General features: G+C 39.9%; 10 non-coding genes across 10 annotated transcripts; all 10 read left to right on the top strand.

Moving 5' to 3' along the window:
* The first annotated feature begins 4410 nt into the window (after positions 1–4410).
* Positions 4411–4483, top strand: TRNAV-UAC (transfer RNA valine (anticodon UAC)). The gene has a single exon. It is a non-coding gene; the product is annotated as a tRNA-Val (tRNA).
* Positions 4484–6365: 1882 nt separating this feature from the next.
* TRNAV-CAC (transfer RNA valine (anticodon CAC)) lies at positions 6366–6438 on the top strand. Its single transcript has one exon. It is a non-coding gene; the product is annotated as a tRNA-Val (tRNA).
* A 5764-nt stretch (positions 6439–12202) lies between these two features.
* On the top strand, positions 12203–12275 carry TRNAA-UGC (transfer RNA alanine (anticodon UGC)). Its single transcript has one exon. It is a non-coding gene; the product is annotated as a tRNA-Ala (tRNA).
* Positions 12276–14315: 2040 nt separating this feature from the next.
* TRNAG-ACC (transfer RNA glycine (anticodon ACC)) lies at positions 14316–14388 on the top strand. The gene has a single exon. It is a non-coding gene; the product is annotated as a tRNA-Gly (tRNA).
* A 909-nt stretch (positions 14389–15297) lies between these two features.
* On the top strand, positions 15298–15370 carry TRNAV-CAC (transfer RNA valine (anticodon CAC)). Its single transcript has one exon. It is a non-coding gene; the product is annotated as a tRNA-Val (tRNA).
* A 415-nt stretch (positions 15371–15785) lies between these two features.
* On the top strand, positions 15786–15858 carry TRNAV-AAC (transfer RNA valine (anticodon AAC)). The gene has a single exon. It is a non-coding gene; the product is annotated as a tRNA-Val (tRNA).
* Positions 15859–16033: 175 nt separating this feature from the next.
* TRNAG-ACC (transfer RNA glycine (anticodon ACC)) lies at positions 16034–16106 on the top strand. The gene has a single exon. It is a non-coding gene; the product is annotated as a tRNA-Gly (tRNA).
* Positions 16107–17750: 1644 nt separating this feature from the next.
* On the top strand, positions 17751–17823 carry TRNAG-ACC (transfer RNA glycine (anticodon ACC)). The gene has a single exon. It is a non-coding gene; the product is annotated as a tRNA-Gly (tRNA).
* A 908-nt stretch (positions 17824–18731) lies between these two features.
* Positions 18732–18804, top strand: TRNAV-CAC (transfer RNA valine (anticodon CAC)). The gene has a single exon. It is a non-coding gene; the product is annotated as a tRNA-Val (tRNA).
* Positions 18805–19467: 663 nt separating this feature from the next.
* On the top strand, positions 19468–19540 carry TRNAG-ACC (transfer RNA glycine (anticodon ACC)). The gene has a single exon. It is a non-coding gene; the product is annotated as a tRNA-Gly (tRNA).
* The last annotated feature ends 4910 nt before the right edge of the window (positions 19541–24450 follow it).

The following is a 24450-nucleotide window of genomic DNA, read 5'->3' on the forward strand; positions in this document are numbered from 1 at the left end:
TACAAATAGGCAACTGGGGGTTGGAGGCAGCCCGTGGCTGCCTGCTGTACCTGGCTAGCATACAAAAATATGGCGAAGCCCACGTCATTTTTTTGGTGGGCAAAAAAATTCTGCATACAGTCCTGGATGGAGTATGCTGAGCCTTGTAGTTCTGCAGCTGCTGTCTGCTCTTCTCCATACAGACAGACAGCAGCTGCAGAACTACAAGGCTCAGCATACTCCATCCAGGACTGTATGCAGAAGTTTTTTGCCCCCTGAAAAAATTATGTGGGCTTCGCCATATTTTTGTATGCTAGCCAGGTACAGCAGGCAGGTACGGCTGCCCCCAACCCCCAGTTGCCTATTTGTACCCGGCTGGGAACCAAAAATAAAGGGAAGCCCTTTTTTATTATTTCATGAATTTCATGAAATAATTAGAAAACAAATGACGTAGGCTTCGCCCCATTTTTGTGTCCAGCCAAGTACAACTAGGCAGCTGGAGATTGGAATCCGCAGCACAGGTTGGCCTGAGCTTTCTGGGCCCCACTGCTGCAAATTGCAGTCTGCAGCCGCCTCAGAAAATGGCATTTTCATAGAAGTGCCATCTTCTGGCGCTGTATCCAACTCTTCCAGCACCTGCCTGCTATACCTGGCTAGCATACAAAAATATGGCGAAGCTCACGTCCTTTTTTTGTAGTTTTTTGGCAAAAAAAATAAAAAATGCTTCCCTGGATTTTCCATTGCCAGTGAAGGTAACACCAAGCAGTGGGGGTTAGCAGCCAGTAGCTGCTTGGATTACCCTTACCTAGCAATACAAAAAATGCAGCGGGAGCCCATATATATTTTTTTTAATTATTTATTTAAATAACTAAAAATAAAATGGGCTTCCCTGTATTTTGATTGCTGGACATCACAGTGCTGTAAAAATAAATCTTTAAAAAAATTACGTAGCGCTCCGCGGTATTTTTGATTCTCAGCGCAGATAAAGCAGACAGCTATGGGTTGCCACCCCATCTGCCTGCCGTTACCTTGGTTGGCAATCAAAATACAGGGAAGCCCATTAATTTTTTCTATTTAAAAAATAGTTAAAAAAAAAATGACGTTGGGTCCCCCCATTTTTGATAGCCAGCTAGGGTAAAGCAGACGGCTGTAGCCTGAAAACCACAGCTGGCAGCTTTACCGTGGTTGGGGATCCAATGTGGAGGTCCCCTCAGGCTCTTTTTTATAATTATAAATATTAATAATTACACAATAAAAGTAGGGTCCCCCCCAAATTGGATCACCAGCCAAGGTAAAGCGGACAGCTGTGGTCTGGCATTCTCAGGGTGGGAAGGTCCATAGTTATTGGGCCTTCACAGTCTAAAAATAGCAGGCCGCAGGCACCCCAGAAGTGGCGCATCCACTAGATGCGCCAATCCTGGCGCTTCACCCCAGCTCATCCCGTGCCCTGGTGCAGTGGCAAACGGGGCAATAAATCGGGTTGATACTAGCTGTAAAGTAACCTGAGATCAAGCCCAGCAGTTTGTGATGTCATGGCGTCTATTAGATACCCAACATCATAAACTGTCAGTACTAACAAAAAAAAAAATCGACAAAAGAAATTTATTTGAAAAAACAGTCCCCAAAACATTTCCTCTTTCACCAATTTATTGTAAGAAAAAAAATAAAGGGGTCCCACGCCGACTCTGGACCGTTTAGATTATGGGGGGGGACACTTAGGGAACGTATCCCCCATTTTCTAGGAGTGCGGACCCTTCATGTGAGGAGTGTGGGTGCAATGAATCTGCACTCACTCTTCTCGGGTCCACAGCAGCAGAGTCCATGTCGTAATGGTTGCTACCAAAGCTGCAATGCCCTGCTCATGAGGTAAGGGCATGCCTAATCAGGAGAACTACTGTAGAGGAAGCTCTGCTCACTGGTATATAGGTGCTCAGAGGTAATAATAGATAAAATTAGTGAGTAACCTCGGCACTCTAAATCTCCCAGACTAAGTCAGTAAGTCACAACGGATAGTAATGCAAAATCACTCTTTATTGGTCCGTATTAAGAAAAAAATTTTTTTCATAAGCATATATGTTTTTGTCCAAAACAAGTTACAAATGACGTTTCGGCCTGAGCCTTCGTCAGATTGGACTTATCTGCATGTAATCATGAAAAATGACAATAATCAGTATCACATAAGAGTGAGAGAACAATAACATAAACTCGAACAATGTAGAGGTACAATTGGGATGCAGCAAAAAAAATGCAACACAGCAAGAAATTAAACACATGATACAAATGTCATAATACAGTACAAGGACAATATAGTAATGACAAATATGGGGTCAGAGTAGGTTTAGAAAGCTCTGGTACGAAAGATGTCAATCATAAAGTAACATGTGCAGTAGGTGTAGAGCTACAGTATGCATGGCAGAGCTAATGGGTAGACCGACCATAGAAAAAGAACGGAGAAAAAGTGGAGAAAAAGTGGAGAAAAAATGGAGAGAAAAATGGAGAAAAAGTGGAGAAAAAGTGGAGAAAAAATGGAGAAAAAGTGGAGAAAAAGTGGAGAAAAAGTGTAGAAAAAATGGAGAAAAAAGTGGAGAAAAAGTGGAGAAAAAGTGGAGGAAAAGTGGAGAAAAAAATGGAGAACGAGTGGAGAAAAAGTGGAGAAAAAGTGGAGAAAAAGTGGAGAAAAAAATGGAGAAAAAATGGAGAAAAAGTGGAGAAAAAAAAGTGGAGAAAAAGTGGAGAAAAAGTGGAGAAAAAGTGGAGAACAAAATGGAGAAAAAGTGGAGAAAAAGTGGAGAAAAAGTGGAGCACCCTTTGGTGCCTTTCATGTGGCACTAAGGGGTGCTTAGCTTTGCATTTAGCCAAAAAAATGAAAAAAAAAATGACGTAGGGTTCCCCCTAGTTTTGTAGCCAGCTAGGGTAAAGCAGATGGCTGCAGCCTGCAGACCACAGCTGGCAACCTCACCTTGGCTGGTAATCCAAAACTGAGGGCACCCCACGCTGTTATTTTAAATTAAATAAATAATTAAAAAAAAACACGTAGGGGTCCCCCAAAATTGGATCACCAGCCAAGGTAAAGCAGACAGCTGGGGCCTGATATTCTCAGACTAGGGAGGTCCATGGTTATTGGACTCTCCCCAGCCTAAAAATAGCAGGCCGCAGCCGCCCCAGAAGTGGTGCATCCATTAGATGCGCCAATCCTGGTGCTTCGCGCCAGCTCATCCCGCGCCCTGGTGCGGTGGCAAACGGGGTAATATATGGGGTTAATACCAGATGTGTAATGTCACCTGGCATCAAGGCCTGGGGTTGGTGAGGTCAGGCGTCTATCAGATACCCGACATCACCAACCCAGTCAGTAATAAAAAAAAATAGACGACAAACACATTTTTATTTGAAAAAACACTCCCCAAAACATTCCCTCTTTAACCAATTTATTAGAATGAAAAACAATTCCAGGTCTGGTGTAATCCAAGGGGTTGCCATGACGATCCACACTGTCCCAGTCAATGAAGAGCAGGATGTTCCCCATTGGCTGGGAGAGCAGTGCAGTGACCTGAGCTAACATCAATGGGTCAGCCCAGGTCACTGCAGGGCATGACAAGTGCTGCTGTCAGCGAGGTACATTACCTGCACTGATCTCCAGCACACTGACAGCCCCTGTCACTGAGTTCAATGACCGGCGCCTTCACACCAAGTATCGCGAGAGGCCCGTGACGTCACCACTAGTCAATCTCGGGTTGGAAGCGAGAGAAGGTGATGTGACAAGCGGCAGGCATGGAGGACAGTGACAGCGCTGAGGTCGGGATGGTGGGACTTCATCACCGCAGGTAAGCCGAGCGGGACCGTGTGTGTGTGTACGTGTGTACAATACATGCCGCGGGCAGGAGGGGGCGGAGCGAGCTGAGCAGGGAAGTGTGGGCTTCCTGCACGTAACTAGGATAAACATCGGGTTACTAACCAAAGCGCTTTGGTTGGATACCCGATGTTTATCTTGGTTACCAGCTTCTGGCAAGCTGCCAGCGATGGCTCTTGCACACTGTAGATGTAAAAAGCCCTGCTTTTTGCTGCTAGAACCGTTCTCGAACGTATTTAGAACTATCGAGCTTTTGCAAAAAGCTCGAGTTCTAGTTCGATCTCGAACAGCCCCCAAAATCACTCGAGCCTAGAACTGGAGAACCTCGAACATCGAACCGCGCTCAACTCAAGTCATCACGTCTGCTTAACACGCAAAAGGTCCTGAGTTTAATCCCCAGTAAAACCAATCTCTTCTTAGTGTTGAAATAATACCCTATCTAACTACAATATATGAAGTTCTTGGCTTTGTTGCCGAATAACGGGATGTTTTGGCTTCCATCACCAACAGATCTACGATTTTTTTTTTTTTGCCCTGGCGGTCAAAACTCGTCTCTAATTGCCATTGCTTTGCAGGAGTTCACAGGTTTCATAGTGTAGTGGTAATCACGTCTGCTTTACACGCTGAAGATCCTGGGTTCAAACCCCAGTGAAACCCATCTGTCCTTTGTGTTGAAATAATATCCTATCAACCTGCAATATATTAAGTACTTGGCTTTGTTGCCGAATAACAGGATGTTTTGGCTTCCATCACCAACAGAACTACGAATTATTTTTTTTTTCCCCTGGTGGTCAAAACTCGTCTCTAATTGCCATTACTTTGCAGGATTTCACAAGTTTTAAAGTGTGGTGGTCATCAAGTCTGCTTCATATGCACAATGTTCTGGATTCAATACCCAGTTAAACCAATCTGTTTTTGGTGTTGAAGTAATTTCCTATAAACCTGTAAAGTATGAAATTCTTGGTTTCGTTGCCAAATGACAATACATTTTGGCTTCTATCACAAGGAGAACTACGATTTTGGGTTTCTTTTTTATTGAACATTTTAGCAGAAAACATAATCCCATATTATAAAAAAACCTGTTTGTTTTAAAATATATAGTTCCCATAAATACAAAAGCAAACGACTAAACTATGTAGAAAAAAGTAACACATTCAATGTAAACTTCAATTTAAGCAATATCCCTTTGTAGGAATAAAACTCGTAAAATATGTAATAAAAATTGGAAATGTTTCATTACCAAAAATACTTTCCTTCAGCAATAAAAAGGCCCCGTCAGTCACAATTCTGCTCTGCTAGCCAATACACAGTATCTTTTCATCAGGATTCATAGTGTAGTGGTCATCATGTCTGCTTAACATGCAGAAGGTCCTGGGTTTAATCCACAGTAAAACCAGTCTGTTCTTGGTGTTGAAATAATACCCTATCAAACTACAATATACGAAGTTCTTGGCTTTGTTGCAGAATGATGGGATGTTTTGGCTTCCATCACCAACAGAACTAAGAATTTTTTTTTTTTTTCCCTGGCGGTCAAAACTCGTCTCCAATTGCCATTGCTTTGCAGGATTTCACAGGTTTCATAGTGTAGTGGTCATCACGTCTGCTTAACACGCAGAAGGTCCTGGGTTTAATCCCCAGTAAAACCAGTCTGTTCTTGGTGTTGAAATAATACCCTATCCAACTGCAATACATGAAGTACTTGGCTTTGTTGCCGAATGACGGGATGTTTTAGCTTCCATAACCAACAGAACTACGAATTATTTTTTTTTCCTGGCAGTCAAATTTCGTCTCTAATTGCCATTACTTTGCAGGAATCACAGGTTTTAAAGTGTGGTGGTCATCAAGTCTGCTTCATATGCAGAACGTTCTGGGTTCAATACCCAGTGAAACCAATCTGTTTTCGGTGTTGAAGTAATTTCCTATCAACCTGAAAAGTATGAAATTCTTGGTTTCGTTGCCAAATGACAATACATTTTGGCTTCTATCACAAAGAGAACTACGATTTTGGGTTTCTTTTTTATTGAACATTTTAGCAGAAAACATAATCCCATATTATAACAATCCTGTTTGTTTCAAAATTTATAGTTCCCATAAATACAAAAGCAAACGATTAAACTGTGTAGAAAAAAGTAACACATTCAGTGTAAACTTCAATTTAAGCAATATCCCTTTGTAGGAATAAAACTGGTAAAATATGTAATAAAAGTTGTAAATGTTTCATTACCAAAAACACTTTTCTTCAGCAATAAAAAGGCCCCATCAGTTACAATTCTGCTCTGCTTGCCAATACACAGTAACTTTCCAGAAGGTTTCATAGTGTAGTAGTCATCACATCTGCTTAACACTGGTTCAATCCCCAGTAAAAGAAATCTGTTCTTGGTGTTGAAATAATACCCTATCAAACTACAATATATGAAGTTCTTGGCTTTGTTGCCGAATGATGGGATGTTTTGGCTTCCATCACCAACAGAACTAATAATTTTTTTCCCCTGGCGGTCAAAACTCGTTTTCAATTGCCATTGCTTTGCAGAATTTCACAGGTTTCATAGTGTAGTGGTCATCACGTCTGCTTCACACGCAGAAGGTCCTGGGTTCAATCCCCAGTGAAACCAGTCTGTTTTCGCTGTTGAAGTAATTTGCTATCAACCTGTATTATATAAAATTCTTGGTTTCATTGCCAAATGACAATACATTTTGGCTTCCATCACAAATAGAACTACGATTTTGGGTTTCTTTTTCATTGTCCATTTTAGCAGAAAACATAATCCCATATTATAAAAATCCTGTTTGTTTTAAAATATATAGTTCCCATAAATACAAAAGCAAACGACTAAACTGTGAAGAAAAAAGGAACACATTCAATGTAAACTTCAATTTAAGCAATATCCCTTTGTAGGAATAAAACTGGTAAAATATGTAATAAAAATTGTAAATGTTTCATTACCAAAAATACTTTCCGTCAGCAATAAAAAGGCCCCGTCAGTCACAATTCTGCTCTGCTAGCCAATACACAGTAACTTTTCATCAGGTTTCATAGTGTAGTGGTCATCACGTCTGCTTAACATGCAGAAGGTCCTGGGTTTAATCCCCAGTAAAACCAATCTGTTCTTAGTGTTGAAATAGTACCCTATCTAACTACAATACATGAAGTGCTTGGCTTTGTTGCCGAATGACGGGATGTTTTGGCTTCCATCACCAACAGACCTACGAATTATTTTTTTTTTCCCCTGCCGGTCAAAACTCGTCTCCAATTGCCATTGATTTGCAAGATTTCACAGGTTTCATAGTGTAGTGGTAATCATGTCTGCTGTACACGCAGAAGATCCTGGGTTTAAACCCCAGTGAAACCCATCTGTCCTTGGTGTTGAAATAATACCCTATCAACCTGCAATATATTAAGTACTTGGCTTTGTTGCCGAATAACAGGATGTTTTGGCTTCCATCACCAACAGAACTACGAATTATTTTTTTTTTCCCCTGGTGGTCAAAACTCGTCTCTAATTGCCATTACTTTCCAGGATTTCACAGGTTTCAAAGTGTAGTAGTCATCTCATCTGCTTCACACGAAGAAGGTCCTGGGTTCAATCCCTAGTAGAAACAAGCTGTTTTCGCTGTTGAAGTAATTTGCTATCAACCTGTAATATAAAAAATTCTGTGTTTCGTTGCCAAACGAAAATTCATTTTGGCTTCCATCACAAAGAGAACTACGATTTTGGGTTTCTTTTTTATTGTCCATTTTAGCAGAAAACATAATCCCATATTATAAAAATCCTGTTTGTTTCAAAATATATAGTTCCCATAAATACAAAAGCAAACGACTAAACTATGTAGAAAAAAGTAACACATTTAATGTAAACTTGAATTTAAGCAAAATCTCTTTGTAGGAATAAAACTGGTAAAATATGTAATAAAAATTGTAAATGTTTCATTAACCAAAAATACTTTCCTTCAGCAATGAAAAAGGCCCCGTCAGTCACAATTCTGCTCTGCTTGCCAATACACAGTAACTTTCCATAAGGTTTCATAGTGTAGTGGTCATCACGTCTGCTAAACATGCAGAAGTTCCTGGGTTCAATCCCCAGTAAAACCAATCTGTTCTTGGTGTTGAAATAATACCCTATCAAACTACAATATATGAAGTTCTTGGCCTTGTTGCTGAAAGATTGGATATTTTATCTTCCATCATCAACAGAACTACGAATTATTTTTTTTTTCCCCTGGCGGTCAAATCTCGTCTCTAATTGCCGTTACTTTGCAAGATTTCACAGGTTTCAAAGTGTAGTAGTCATCACATCTGCTTCACAGGCAGAAGGTCCTGGGTTTAATCCCTAGTAAAAACAAGCCGTTTTCGCATGGCGTCTATTAGATATCCAACATCATAAACTGTCAGTACTAACAAAAAAAAAAATCGACAAAAGAAATTTATTTGAAAAAACAGTCCCCAAAACATTTCCTCTTTCACCAATTTATTGTAAGAAAAAAAAATAAAGGGGTCCCACGACGACTCTGGATCGTCTAGAATATGGGGGGAGACACTTAGGGAACGTATCCCCCATTTTCTAGGAGTGCGGACCCTTCATGTGAGGAGTGTGGGTGCAATGAATCTGCACTCACTCTTCTCGGGTCCACAGCAGCAGAGTCCATGTCGTAATGGTTGCTACCAAAGCTGCAATGCCCTGCTCATGAGGTAAGGGCATGCCTAATCAGAAGAACTACTGTAGAGGAAGCTCTGCTCACTGGTATATAGGTGCTCAGAGGTAATAATAGATAAAATTAGTGTGTATCCTCGGCACTCTAAATCTCCCAGACTAAGTCAGTAAGTCACAACGGATAGTAATGCAAAATCACTCTTTATTGGTCCGTATTAAGACATTTTTTTTTTTCATAAGCATATATGTTTTTGTCCAAAACAAGTTACAAATGACGTTTCGGCCTGAGCCTTCGTCAGATTGGACTTATCTGCATGTAATCATGAAAAATGACAATAATCAGTATCACATAAGAGTGAGAGAACAATAACATAAACTCGAACAATGTAGAGGTACAATTGGGATGCAGCAAAAAAAATGCAACACAGCAAGAAATGAAACACATGATACAAATGTCATAATACAGTACAAGGACAATATAGTAATGACAAATATGGGGTCAGAGTAGGCTTAGACAGCTCTGGTACGAACGATGTCAATCATAAAGTAACATGTGCAGTAGGTGTAGAGCTACAGTATGCATGGCAGAGCTAATGGGTAGACCGACCATAGAAAAAGAACGGAGAAAAAGTGGAGAAAAAGTGGAGAAAAAATGGAGAAACAAATGGAGAAAAAATGGAGAAACAAATGGAGAAAAAGTGGAGAAAAAATGGAGAAAAAGTGGAGAAAAAGTGGAGAAAAAGTGGAGAAAAAGTGTAGAAAAAATGGAGAAAAAAGTGGAGAAAAAGTGGAGAAAAAGTGGAGAAAAAAATGGAGAACGAGTGGAGAAAAAGTGGAGAAAAAAATGGAGAAAAAATGGAGAAAAAGTGGAGAAAAAATGGAGAAAAAAAAGTGGAGAAAAAGTGGAGAACAAAATGGAGAAAAAGTGGAGAAAAAGTGGAGAAAAAGTGGAGAAAAAGTGGAGCACCCTTTGGTGCCTTTCATGTGGCACTAAGGGGTGCTTAGCTTTGTATTTAGCCAAAAAAATGAAAAAAAAAAATGACGTAGGGTTCCCCCTAGTTTTGTAGCCAGCTAGGGTAAAGGTACCTCCCATATTGGGGCTCATTCACAGAAATAGTGATGGAGCGTTCATGTTGCCCACAGTGATCTGGCCCGGCGTGCGCGCGCCTTAGAAAAAGGACGCGCCCGCCCGCATGCGCTGCACATCACGGCGAGCGAGTTGCCGACAGAGAGGGTTGGCATGGCGACCGGACGATACATCCGGTCTCCCTGCTGACTCCGTGTCATGTGACCGCTGACCGCACTAGTGCGGTCAGGTGGCAGATGACGCACTCGACAGGCGACGGGTTCGCGTGAGGTGCATCATGGGGCGGGGCGCGCCCACAACATCTACCAGGGAGCGCTCATTTGCGCCTGATCATGGGTCCTATAAAGGATGCGATTTCAATACTTCACACAAGCCTCCTGACAAAACCAGAGCGGTGAATTGCGCGTAGAGGTATAGGTGACGGCTTCCGACCACGGGGTGACCAACTTATGACCACTGAAATGACTTCAGGTATGGACTAAAGACAGACAGTGATTGTTTATACAGGCAAAATCAGGCTATATGTCGGGGTGTGGACTGGTTAATTTCCAATTAGGATATGTGCACTATCTTGGTTTGAGTATACCGTTTTAACACCACAGGTCCTATTTAATATTTAGGCATATCATCGGTGGTCTATATATGGGTACATAGGTGTTTTACATATGTTTACCTTAGGACCTATGCACTGCGTGGCACCATCAATTCAAGCTAATTTGGGCCAATTACTTTGACTTTGTTGGTCCGTTGGATAGATTTTGTCCATGTATGGTCCCGGTGTGATGTGCCATATGTCTCATTAGATAAAAGGCCTTTTGATATTTGTCATGTGAAAGCACACTGGTGTGTTAAACAGAATTAAATATATACCAATTCCTGCATTAGTGTCTATAAATACTGGAGTCTGATACATAATACATGAGTGTTGGTCACCATCTGCTTGGAAATCGTCACCTTATTTATACATGTGCGGCTATACTATCATTCCCTGATATTCACGAAACTGTTGTCCTACGTTTATCTTTAAATTATATTATGATAACATTATGAGTAAAAATAAAAATTCACTTTTGATTAAGAATTTATGGATTCCTGTACAATTATTGTAGGTTAAAATAGGGTAAAGGTGATGGCTGCAGCCTGCAGACCACAGCTGGCAACCTCACCTTGGCTGGTAATCCAAAACTGAGGGCACCCCACGCTGTTATTTTAAATTAAATAAATAATTAAAAAAAAAACACGTAGGGGTCCCCCAAAATTGGATCACCAGCCAAGGTAAAGCAGACAGCTGGGGCCTGATATTCTCAGACTAGGGAGGTCCATGGTTATTGGACTCTCCCCAGCCTAAAAATAGCAGGCCGCAGCCGCCCCAGAAGTGGTGCATCCATTAGATGCGCCAATCCTGGTGCTTCGCCCCAGCTCATCCCGCGCCCTTGTGCGGTGGCAAACGGGGTAATATATGGGGTTAATACCAGATGTGTAATGTCACCTGGCATCAAGGCCTGGGGTTGGTGAGGTCAGGCGTCTATCAGATACCCGACATCACCAACCCAGTCAGTAATAAAAAAAAATAGACGACAAACACATTTTTATTTGAAAAAACACTCCCCAAAACATTCCCTCTTTAACCAATTTATTAGAATGAAAAACAATTCCAGGTCTGGTGTAATCCAAGGGGTTGCCATGACGATCCACACTGTCCCAGTCAATGAAGAGCAGGATGTTCCCCATTGGCTGGGAGAGCAGTGCAGTGACCTGAACTAACATCAATGGGTCAGCCCAGGTCACTGCAGGGCATGACAAGTGCTGCTGTCAGCGAGGTACATTACCTGCGCTGATCTCCAGCACACTGACAGCCCCTGTCACTGAGTTCAATGACCGGCGCCTTCACACCAAGTATCGCGAGAGGCCCATGACGTCACCGCTAGTCAGTCTCGGGTTGGAAGCGAGAGAAGGTGATGTGACCAGCGGCAGGCATGGAGGACAGTGACAGCGCTGAGGTCGGGATGGTGGGACTTCATCACCGCAGGTAAGCCGAGCGGGACCATCTGTTGTGTGTGTACGTGTGTACAATACATGCCGCGGGCAGGAGGGGGTGGAGCGAGCTGAACGGGGAAGTGTGGGCTTCCTGCACGTAACTAGGATAAACATCGGGTTACTAACCAAAGCGCTTTGGTTGGATACCCGATGTTTATCTTGGTTACCAGCTTCTGGCAAGCTGCCAGCGATGGCTCCTGCACACTGTAGCTGTAAAAAGCCCTGCTTTTTGCTGCTAGAACCGTTCTCGAACGTATCTAGAACTATCGAGCTTTTGCAAAAAGCTCGAGTTCTAGTTCGATCTCGAACAGCCCCCAAAATCACTCGAGTCTAGAACTGGAGAACCTCGAACCTCGAACCGCGCTCAACTCAAGTCATCACGTCTGCTTAACACGCAAAAGGTCCTGGGTTTAATCCCCAGTAAAACCAATCTCTTCTTAGTGTTGAAATAATACCCTATCTAACTACAATATATGAAGTTCTTGGCTTTGTTGCCGAATGACGGGATGTTTTGGCTTCCATCACCAACAGAACTACGATTTTTTTTTTTCCCCTGGCGGTCAAAACTCGTCTCTAATTGCCATTGCTTTGCAGGATTTCACAGGTTTCATAGTGTAGTGGTAATCCCGTCTGCTTTGCACGCAGAAGATCCTGGGTTCAAACCCAAGTGAAACCCATCTGTCCTTGGTGTTGAAATAATACCCTATCAACCTGCAATATATTAAGTACTTGGCTTTGTTGCCAAATAACAGGATGTTTTGGCTTCCATCACCAACAGAACTACGAATTATTTTTTTTTCCCCTGGTGGTCAAAACTCGTATCTAATTGCCATTATTTTGCAGGACTTCACAGGTTTCAAAGTGTAGTAGTCATCACATCTGCTTCACAGGCAGAAGGTCCTGGGTTTAATCCCTAGTAAAAACAAGCCGTTTTTGCTGTTGAAGTAATTTGCTATCAACCTGTAATATATAAACTTCTTGAATTCAGTGCCAAATGACAATACATTTTATCTTCCATCACAAAGAGAACTACGATTTTGGGTTTCTTTTTTATTGTCCATTTTAGCAGAAAACATAATCCCATATTATAAAAATCCTGTTTGTTTCAAAATATATAGTTCCCATAAATACAAAAGCAAACGACTAAACTATGTAGAAAAAAGTAACATTTTTAATGTAAACTTCAATTTAAGCAAAATCCCTTTGTAGGAATAAAACTGGTAAAATATGTAATAAAAATTGTAAGTGTTTCATTACCAAAAATACTTTCCTTCAGCAATAAAAAGGCCCCGTCAGTCACAATTCTGCTCTGCTTGCAAATACACAGTAGCTTTCCATAAGGTTTCATAGTGTAGTGGTCATCACGTCTGCTTAACATGCAGAAGGTCCTGGGATCAATCCCCAGTAAAACCAATCTGATCTTGGTGTTAATACTCCATCAAACTACAATATATGAAGTTTTTGGCCTTGTTGCCGAATGATGGGATATTTTAGCTTCCATCATCAACAGAACTACGAATTATTTTTTTTGTTCCCCTGGCGGTCAAAACTCGTCTCTAATTGCCATTACTTTGCAGGACTTCACAGGTTTCAAAGTGTAGTAGTCATCACATCTGCTTCACAGGCAGAAGGTCCTGGGTTTAATCCCTAGTAAAAACAAGCCGTTTTTGCTGTTGAAGTAATTTGCTATCAACCTGTAATATATAAACTTCTTGAATTCAGTGCCAAATGACAATACATTTTATCTTCCATCACAAAGAGAACTACGATTTTGGGTTTCTTTTTTATTGTCCATTTTAGCAGAAAACATAATCCCATATTATAAAAATCCTGTTTGTTTCAAAATATATAGTTCCCATAAATACAAAAGCAAATGACTAAACTATGTAGAAAAAAGTAACACTTTTAATGTAAACTTCAATTTAAGCAAAATCCCTTTGTAGGAATAAAACTGGTAAAATATGTAATAAAAATTGTAAATGTTTCATTAACCAAAAATACTTTCCTTCAGCAATAAAAAGGCCCCGTCAGTCACAATTCTGCTCTGCTTGCAAATACACAGTAGCTTTCCATAAGGTTTCATAGTGTAGTGGTCATCACGTCTGCTTAACATGCAGAAGGTCCTGGGATCAATCCCCAGTAAAACCAATCTGATCTTGGTGTTAATACTCAATCAAACTACAATATATGAAGTTTTTGGCCTTGTTGCCGAATGATGGGATATTTTAGCTTCCATCATCAACAGAACTACGAATTTTTTTTTTTTGTTCCCCTGGCGGTCAAAACTCGTCTCTAATTGCCATTACTTTGCAGGACTTCACAGGTTTCAAAGTGTAGTAGTCATCACATCTGCTTCACAGGCAGAAGGTTCTGGGTTTAATCCCTAGTAAAAACAAGCCGTTTTTGCTGTTGAAGTAATTTGCTATCAACCTGTAATATATTCTTACCATTACTTTGCAGGATTTCACAGGTTTCAAAGTGTAGTGGTCATCACGTCTGCTTAACATGCAGAAGGTCCTAGGTTCAATCCCCAGTGAAACCAATCTGTTGTTAATGTTGAAATAATACCTTATCCAACTACAATATAAGAAGTTCTTGGCTTTGTTGTCAAATAATAGGATGTTTTTGCTTCCATCACCAACAGAACTTTGAATTTTTTTTTTTTCCCTGGCGGTCAAAATCGTCTCCAATTGCCATTGCTTTGCAGGATTTCACAGGTTTCATAGTGTAGTGGTCATCACGTCTGCTTACCACGCAGAAGGTCCTGGGTTCAATCCCCAGTGAAACCAATCTGTTCTTGGTGTTGAAATAATACCCTATGCAACTACAATATATGAAGTTCTTGGCATTGTTGCCGAATGACGGGATGTTTTGGCTTCCATCACCAATAGAACTACGAATTATTTTTTTTTTTCCCTGGTGGTCAAAACTCGTCTCTAATTGCCATTACTTTGCAGGATTTCACAGGTTTCAAAGTGAAGTAGTCATCACGTCTGCTTCACACGCAGAATGTCCTTGGTTCAATCCCCAGTAAAGACAAGCTGTTATCGCTGTTGAAGTAATTTGCTATCAACCTGTAATATCTAAAATCCTTGCTTTCGTTGCCAAATGACAATACATTTTGGCTTCCATCACAAAGAACTACGATTTTGGCTTTCTTTTTTATTGACCATTTTAGCAGAAAACATAATCCCATATTATAAAAATCCTGTTTGTTTTAAAATATATAGTTCCCATAAATACAAAAGCAAACGACTAAACTGTGTAGAAAAAAGTAACACATTCAATGTAAACTTCAATTTAAGCAATATCCCTTTGTAGGAATAAAACTGGTAAAATATGTAATAAAAATTGTAAATGTTTCATTACCAAAAATATTTTCCTTCAGCAATAAAAAGGCCCCGTCAGTCACAATTCTGCTCTGCTAGCCAATACACAGTAACTTTTCATTAGTATTCATAGTGTAGTGGTCATCACGTCTGCTTAACACGCAGAAAGTCCTGGGTTTAATCCCCAGTAAAACCAGTCTGTTCTTGGTGTTGAAATAATACCCTATCCAACTACAATACATGAAGTTCTTGGCTTTGTTGCCGAATGACTGGATGTTTTAGCTTTCATAACCAACAGAACTACGAATTTTTTTTTTTCCTGGCGGTCAAAACTCGTTTTCTATTGCCATTGCTTTGCAGGATTTCACAGGTTTCATAGTGTAGTGGTCATCACGTCTGCTTCACACGCAGAAGGTCCTGGGTTCAATCCCCAGTGAAACCAATCTGTTTTCGCTGTTGAAGTAATTTGCTATCAACCTGTAATATATAAAATTCTTGGTTTCGTTGCCAAATGACAATACATTTTGGCTTCCATCACAAAGAGAACTACTATTTTGGGTTTCTTTTTTATTGTCCATTTTAGCAGAAAACATAATCCCATATTATAAAAATCCTGTTTGTTTAAAAATATATAGTTCCCATAAATACAAAAGCAAACGACTAAACTGTGTAGAAAAAAGTAACACATTCAATGTAAACTTCATTTTAAGCAATATCCCTTTGTAGGAATAAAACTGGTAAAATATGTAATAAAAATTGTAAATGTTTCATTACCAAAAATACTTTCCTTCAGCAATAAAAAGGCCCCGTCAGTCACAATTCTGCTCTGCTAGCCAATACACAGTAACTTTTCATCAGGTTTCATAGTGTAGTGGTCATCACGTCTGCTTAACACGCAGAAGGTCCTGGGTTCAATCCCCAGTGAAACCAATCTCTTCTTGGTGTTGAAATAATACCCTATCCAACTACAATATATAAAGTTCTTGGCTTTGTTGTCAAATAACAGGATGTTTTTGCTTCCATCACCAACAGAACTTTGAATTTTTTTTTTTTTCCCTGGCGGTCAAAATCGTCTCCAATTGCCATTGCTTTGCAGGATTTCACAGGTTTCATAGTGTAGTGGTCATCACGTCTGCTTACCACGCAGAAGGTCCTGGGTTCAATCCCCAGTGAAACCAATCTGTTCTTGGTGTTGAAATAATACCCTATGCAACTACAATATATGAAGTTCTTGGCATTGTTGCCGAATGACGGGATGTTTTGGCTTCCATCACCAATAGAACTACGAATTATTTTTTTTTTCCCTGGTGGTCAAAACTCGTCTCTAATTGCCATTACTTTGCAGGATTTCACAGGTTTCAAAGTGAAGTAGTCATCACGTCTGCTTCACACGCAGAATGTCCTTGGTTCAATCCCCAGTAAAGACAAGCTGTTTTCGCTGGTTAAGTAATTTGCTATCAACCTGTAATATCTAAAATCCTTGCTTTCGTTGCCAAATGACAATACATTTTGGCTTCCATCACAAAGAACTACGATTTTGGCTTTCTTTTTTATTGACCATTTTAGCAGAAAACAAAATCCCATATTATAAAAATCCTGTTTGTTTTAAAATATATAGTTCCCATAAATACAAAAGCAAACGACTAAACTGTGTAGAAAAAAGTAACACATTCAATGTAAACTTCAATTTAAGCAATATCCCTTTGTAGGAATAAAACTGGTAAAATATGTAATAAAAATTGTAAATGTTTCATTACCAAAAATATTTTCCTTCAGCAATAAAAAGGCCCCGTCAGTCACAATTCTGCTCTGCTAGCCAATACACAGTAACTTTTCATTAGTATTCATAGTGTAGTGGTCATCACGTCTTCTTAACACGCAGAAAGTCCTGGGTTTAATCCCCAGTAAAACCAGTCTGTTCTTGGTGTTGAAATAATACCCTATCCAACTACAATACATGAAGTTCTTGGCTTTGTTGCCGAATGACTGGATGTTTTAGCTTTCATAACCAACAGAACTACGAATTTTTTTTTTTCCTGGCGGTCAAAACTCGTTTTCAATTGCCATTGCTTTGCAGGATTTCACAGGTTTCATAGTGTAGTGGTCATCACGTCTGCTTCACACGCGGAAGGTCCTGGGTTCAATCCCCAGTGAAACCAATCTGTTTTCGCTGTTGAAGTAATTTGCTATCAACCTGTAATATATAAAATTCTTGGTTTCGTTGCCAAATGACAATACATTTTGGCTTCCATCACAAAGAGAACTACTATTTTGGGTTTCTTTTTTAATGTCCATTTTAGCAGAAAACATAATCCCATATTATAAAAATCCTGTTTGTTTAAAAATATATAGTTCCCATAAATACAAAAGCAAACGACTAAACTGTGTAGAAAAAAGTAACACATTCAATGTAAACTTCATTTTAAGCAATATCCCTTTGTAGGAATAAAACTGGTAAAATATGTAATAAAAATTGTAAATGTTTCATTACCAAAAATACTTTCCTTCAGCAATAAAAAGGCCCCGTCAGTCACAATTCTGCTCTGCTAGCCAATACACAGTAACTTTTCATCAGGTTTCATAGTGTAGTGGTCATCACGTCTGCTTAACACGCAGAAGGTCCTGGGTTCAATCCCCAGTTAAACCAATCTCTTCTTGGTGTTGAAATAATACCCTATCCAACTACAATATATGAAGTTCTTGGCTTTGTTGTCAAATAACAGGATGTTTTTGCTTCCATCACCAACAGAACTTTGAATTTTTTTTTTTTTCCCTGGCGGTCAAAATCGTCTTCAATTGCCATTGCTTTGCAGGATTTCACAGGTTTCATAGTGTAGTGGTCATCACGTCTGCTTACCACGCAGAAGGTCCTGGGTTCAATCCCCAGTGAAACCAATCTGTTCTTGGTGTTGTAATAATACCCTATGCAACTACAATATATGAAGTTCTTGGCATTGTTGCCGAATGACGGGATGTTTTGGCTTCCATCACCAATAGAACTACGAATTATTTTTTTTTTTCCCTGGTGGTCAAAACTCGTCTCTAATTGCCATTACTTTGCAGGATTTCACAGGTTTCAAAGTGAAGTAGTCATCACGTCTGCTTCACACGCAGAATGTCCTTGGTTCAATCCCCAGTAAAGACAAGCTGTTTTCGCTGTTGAAGTAATTTGCTATCAACCTGTAATATCTAAAATCCTTGCTTTGTTGCCAAATGACAATACATTTTGGCTTCCATCACAAAGAACTACGATTTTGGCTTTCTTTTTTATTGACCATTTTAGCAGAAAACAAAATCCCATATTATAAAAATCCTGTTTGTTTTAAAATATATAGTTCCCATAAATACAAAAGCAAACGACTAAACTGTGTAGAAAAAAGTAACACATTCAATGTAAACTTCAATTTAAGCAATATCCCTTTGTAGGAATAAAACTGGTAAAATATGTAATAAAAATTGTAAATGTTTCATTACCAAAAATATTTTCCTTCAGCAATAAAAAGGCCCCGTCAGTCACAATTCTGCTCTGCTAGCCAATACACAGTAACTTTTCATTAGTATTCATAGTGTAGTGGTCATCACGTCTTCTTAACACGCAGAAAGTCCTGGGTTTAATCCCCAGTAAAACCAGTCTGTTCTTGGTGTTGAAATAATACCCTATCCAACTACAATACATGAAGTTCTTGGCTTTGTTGCCGAATGACTGGATGTTTTAGCTTTCATAACCAACAGAACTACGAATTTTTTTTTTTCCTGGCGGTCAAAACTCGTTTTCAATTGCCATTGCTTTGCAGGATTTCACAGGTTTCATAGTGTAGTGGTCATCACGTCTGCTTCACACGCAGAAGGTCCTGGGTTCAATCCCCAGTGAAACCAATCTGTTTTCGCTGTTGAAGTAATTTGCTATCAACCTGTAATATATAAAATTCTTGGTTTCGTTGCCAAATGACAATACATTTTGGCTTCCATCACAAAGAGAACTACTATTTTGGGTTTCTTTTTTAATGTCCATTTTAGCAGAAAACATAATCCCATATTATAAAAATCCTGTTTGTTTAAAAATATATAGTTCCCATAAATACAAAAGCAAACGACTAAACTGTGTAGAAAAAAGTAACACATTCAATGTAAACTTCATTTTAAGCAATATTCCTTTGTAGGAATAAAACTGGTAAAATATGTAATAAAAATTGTAAATGTTTCATTACCAAAAATACTTTCCTTCAGCAATAAAAAGGCCCCGTCAGTCACAATTCTGCTCTGCTAGCCAATACACAGTAACTTTTCATCAGGTTTCATAGTGTAGTGGTCATCACGTCTGCTTAACACGCAGAAGGTCCTGGGTTCAATCCCCAGTTAAACCAATCTCTTCTTGGTGTTGAAATAATACCCTATCCAACTACAATATATGAAGTTCTTGGCTTTGTTGTCAAATAACAGGATGTTTTTGCTTCCATCACCAACAGAACTTTGAATTTTTTTTTTTTTCCCTGGCGGTCAAAATCGTCTTCAATTGCCATTGCTTTGCAGGATTTCACAGGTTTCATAGTGTAGTGGTCATCACGTCTGCTTACCACGCAGAAGGTCCTGGGTTCAATCCCCAGTGAAACCAATCTGTTCTTGGTGTTGAAATAATACCCTATGCAACTACAATATATGAAGTTCTTGGCATTGTTGCCGAATGACGGGATGTTTTGGCTTCCATCACCAATAGAACTACGAATTATTTTTTTTTTTCCCTGGTGGTCAAAACTCGTCTCTAATTGCCATTACTTTGCAGGATTTCACAGGTTTCAAAGTGAAGTAGTCATCATGTCTGCTTCACACGCAGAATGTCCTTGGTTCAATCCCCAGTAAAGACAAGCTGTTTTCGCTGTTGAAGTAATTTGCTATCAACCTGTAATATCTAAAATCCTTGCTTTCGTTGCCAAATGACAATACATTTTGGCTTCCATCACAAAGAACTACGATTTTGGCTTTCTTTTTTATTGACCATTTTAGCAGAAAACAAAATCCCATATTATAAAAATCCTGTTTGTTTTAAAATATATAGTTCCCATAAATACAAAAGCAAACGACTAAACTGTATAGAAAAAAGTAACACATTCAATGTAAACTTCAATTTAAGCAATATCCCTTTGTAGGAATAAAACTGGTAAAATATGTAATAAAAATTGTAAATGTTTCATTACCAAAAATATTTTCCTTCAGCAATAAAAAGGCCCCGTCAGTCACAATTCTGCTCTGCTAGCCAATACACAGTAACTTTTCATTAGTATTCATAGTGTAGTGGTCATCACGTCTGCTTAACACGCAGAAAGTCCTGGGTTTAATCCCCAGTAAAACCAGTCTGTTCTTGGTGTTGAAATAATACCCTATCCAACTACAATACATGAAGTTCTTGGCTTTGTTGCCGAATGACTGGATGTTTTAGCTTCCATTACCAACAGAACTACGAATTTTTTTTTTTCTGGCAGTCAAAACTCGTCTCTAATTGCCATTACTTTGCAGGATTTCACAGGTTTTAAAGTGTGGTGGTCATCAAGTCTGCTTCATATGCAGAACGTTCTGGATTCAATACCCAGTTAAACCAATCTGTTTTCGGTGTTGAAGTAATTTCCTATCAACCTGTAAAGTATGAAATTCTTGGTTTCGTTGCCAAATGACAATACATTTTGGCTTCTATCACAAGGAGAACTACGATTTTGGGTTTCTTTTTTATTGAACATTTTAGCAGAAAACATAATCCCATATTATAAAAAAACCTGTTTGTTTTAAAATATATAGTTCCCATAAATACAAAAGCAAACGACTAAACTATGTAGAAAAAAGTAACACATTCAATGTAAACTTCAATTTAAGCAATTTCCCTTTGTAGGAATAAAACTCGTAAAATATGTAATAAAAATTGGAAATGTTTCATTACCAAAAATACTTTCCTTCAGCAATAAAAAGGCCCCGTCAGTCACAATTCTGCTCTGCTAGCCAATACACAGTAACTTTTCATCAGGATTCATAGTGTAGTGGTCATCGTGTCTGCTTAACACGCAGAAGGTCCTGGGTTTAATCCCCAGTAAAAGCAATCTGTTCTTGGTGTTGAAATAATACCCTATCCAACTGCGATACATGAAGTTCCTGGCTTTGTTGCCGAATGACGGGATGTTTTAGCTTCCATAACCAACAGAACTACGAATTTTTTTTTTTTCCTGGCAGTCAAACTTCGTCTCTAATTGCCATTACTTTGCAGGAATCACAGGTTTTAAAGTGTGGTTGTCATCAAGTCTGCTTCATATGCAGAACGTTCTGGGTTCAATACCCAGTGAAACCAATCTGTTTTCGGTGTTGAAGTAATTTCCTATCATCCTGTAAAGTATGAAATTTTTGGTCAATCCCCAGTAAAGACAAGCCGTTTTCGCTGTTGAAGTAATTTGCTATCAACCTGTAATATCTAAAATCCTTGCTTTCATTGCCAAATGACAATACATTTTGGCTTCCATCACAAAGAACTACGATTTTGGCTTTCTTTTTTATTGACAATTTTAGCAGAAAACTTAATCCCATATTATAAAAATCCTGTTTGTTTTAAAATATATAGTTCCCATAAATACAAAAGCAAATGACTAAACTGTGTAGAAAAAAGTAACACATTCAATGTAAACTTCAATTTAAGCAATATCCCTTTGTAGGAATAAAACTGGTAAAATATGTAATAAAAATTGTAAATGTTTCATTACCAAAAATACTTTCCTTCAGCAATAAAAAGGCCCCGTCAGTCACAATTCTGCTCTGCTAGCCAATACACAGTAACTTTTCATTAGGATTCATAGTGTAGTGGTCATCACGTCTGCTTAACATGCAGAAAGTCCTGGGTTTAATCCCCAGTAAAACCAGTCTGTTCTTGGTGTTGAAATAATACCCTATCCAACTACAATAAATGAAGTTCTTGGCTTTGTTGATGAATGACGGGATGTTTTAGCTTCCATAACCAACAGAACTACGAATTTTTTTTTTTTCCTGGCAGTCAAAACTCGTCTCTAATTGCCATTACTTTGCAGGATTTCACAGGTTTTAAAGTGTGGTGGTCATCAAGTCTGCTTCATATGCAGAACGTTCTGGATTCAATACCCAGTTAAACCAATCTGTTTTCGGTGTTGAAGTAATTTCCTATCAACCTGTAAAGTATGAAATTCTTGGTTTCGTTGCCAAATGACAATACATTTTGGCTTCTATCACAAGGAGAACTACGATTTTGGGTTTCTTTTTTATTGAACATTTTAGCAGAAAACATAATCCCATATTATAAAACCTGTTTGTTTTAAAATATATAGTTCAAATAAATACAAAAGCAAACGACTAAACTATGTAGAAAAAAGTAACACATTCAATGTAAACTTCAATTTAAGCAATATCCCTTTGTAGGAATAAAACTGGTAAAATATGTAATAAAAATTGTAAATGTTTCATTACCAAAAATACTTTCCTTCAGCAATAAAAAGGCCCCGTCAGTCACAATTCTGCTCTGCTAGCCAATACACAGTAACATTTCATCAGGTTTCATAGTGTAGTGGTCATCACGTCTGCTTAACACGCAGAAGGTCCTGGGTAGAGATGAGCGAACCGGTCCCGGTTCGGCTCGAGGTCGGTTCGCCAAACGGAGCTCCCGTTCGAGTTCGGCTCGTCGAACGTTCGACGAACCGAACTCGAACTGCATAGGAAACAATGGCAGGCAATCACAAACACAGAAAAACACCTAGAAAACACCCTCAAAGGTGTCCAAAAGGTGACAAACAACTCACAGCACATGGGAAAGTGACAAGGACATATACTCATGTGAAAACAAAAGAGCTGGACAAGGAAAAAGAGGAGGACACACAGATATATGAGTATATGCAAGGAAACATTGATACCATTATTGTGCAACTTGAGCCCTGCTCATTTTAGGCTTCCAATCTGGATAAATTGCCTGAGCTCGCCACGTACGCCTTGGGGATCTTGTCATGTCCTGCAGCCAGCGTTCTCTCGGAACCTGTCTTCAGTGCTGCTGGTGGTCTGCTGGCAGATAAGCACACGCGTCTGTCCACTGACAATGTAGACATGGCTCTCAGAGGACTTTTCTTCCCCTGGGTCAGCCAGGGGACGGGAAAGGCACGCGTATTTTTGAGAGTGCTTCATGCAAAGCATCTTTTTCTTTTTCAAAAGGGGGCTCAACCGATGCCAGTCAAGTGGGGTGTGTGTGGCCCAGTTAGTGGCAACGAAGGAGACTGTGGTTGGAGTCCCCTCGCTGTGTCTCTAAAAGAACCAAGATGAACAAGTCATGGCTCTCAGAGGACTTTTCTTCCCCTGGGTCAGCCAGGGGACGGGAAAGGCACGCGTATTTTTGAGAGTGCTTCATGCAAAGCATCTTTTTCTTTTTCAAAAGGGGGCTCAACCGATGCCAGTCAAGTGGGGTGTGTGTGGCCCAGTTAGTGGCAACGAAGGAGACTGTGGTTGGAGTCCCCTCGCTGTGTCTCTAAAAGAACCAAGATGAACAAGTCATGGCTCTCAGAGGACTTTTCTTCCCCTGGGTCAGCCAGGGGACGGGAAAGGCACGCGTATTTTTGAGAGTGCTTCATGCAAAGCATCTTTTTCTTTTTCAAAAGGGGGCTCAACCGATGCCAGTCAAGTGGGGTGTGTGTGGCCCAGTTAGTGGCAACGAAGGAGACTGTGGTTGGAGTCCCCTCGCTGTGTCTCTAAAAGAACCAAGATGAACAAGTCATGGCTCTCAGAGGACTTTTCTTCCCCTGGGTCAGCCAGGGGACGGGAAAGGCACGCGTATTTTTGAGAGTGCTTCATGCAAAGCATCTTTTTCTTTTTCAAAAGGGGGCTCAACCGATGCCAGTCAAGTGGGGTGTGTGTGGCCCAGTTAGTGGAAACGAGGGAGACTGTGGTTGGAGTCCCCTCGCTGTGTCTCTAAAAGAACCAAGATGAACAAGTCATGGCTCTCAGAGAACTTTTCTTCCCCTGGGTCAGCCAGGGGACGGGAAAGGCACGCGTATTTTTGAGAGTGCTTCATGCAAAGCATCTTTTTCTTTTTCAAAAGGGGGCTCAACCGATGCCAGTCAAGTGGGGTGTGTGTGGCCCAGTTAGTGGAAACGAGGGAGACTGTGGTTGGAGTCCCCTCGCTGTGTTTCTAAAAGACCCAAAATGAACAAATCATGGCTCTCAGAGGACTTTTCTTCCCCTGGGTCAGCCAGGGGACGGGAAAGGCACGCGTATTTTTGAGAGTGCTTCATGCAAAGCATCTTTTTCTTTTTCAAAAGGGGGCTCAACCGATGCCAGTCAAGTGGGGTGTGTGTGGCCCAGTTAGTGGAAACGAGGGAGACTGTGGTTGGAGTCCCCTCGCTGTGTCTCTAAAAGAACCAAGATGAACAAGTCATGGCTCTCAGAGGACTTTTCTTCCCCTGGGTCAGCCAGGGGACGGGAAAGGCACGCGTATTTTTGAGAGTGCTTCATGCAAAGCATCTTTTTCTTTTTCAAAAGGGG

The sequence above is a fragment of the Anomaloglossus baeobatrachus genome, chromosome 2 (assembly GCF_048569485.1).
Source record: "Anomaloglossus baeobatrachus isolate aAnoBae1 chromosome 2, aAnoBae1.hap1, whole genome shotgun sequence".
In the NCBI taxonomy this organism is placed as follows: domain Eukaryota; kingdom Metazoa; phylum Chordata; class Amphibia; order Anura; family Aromobatidae; genus Anomaloglossus; species Anomaloglossus baeobatrachus.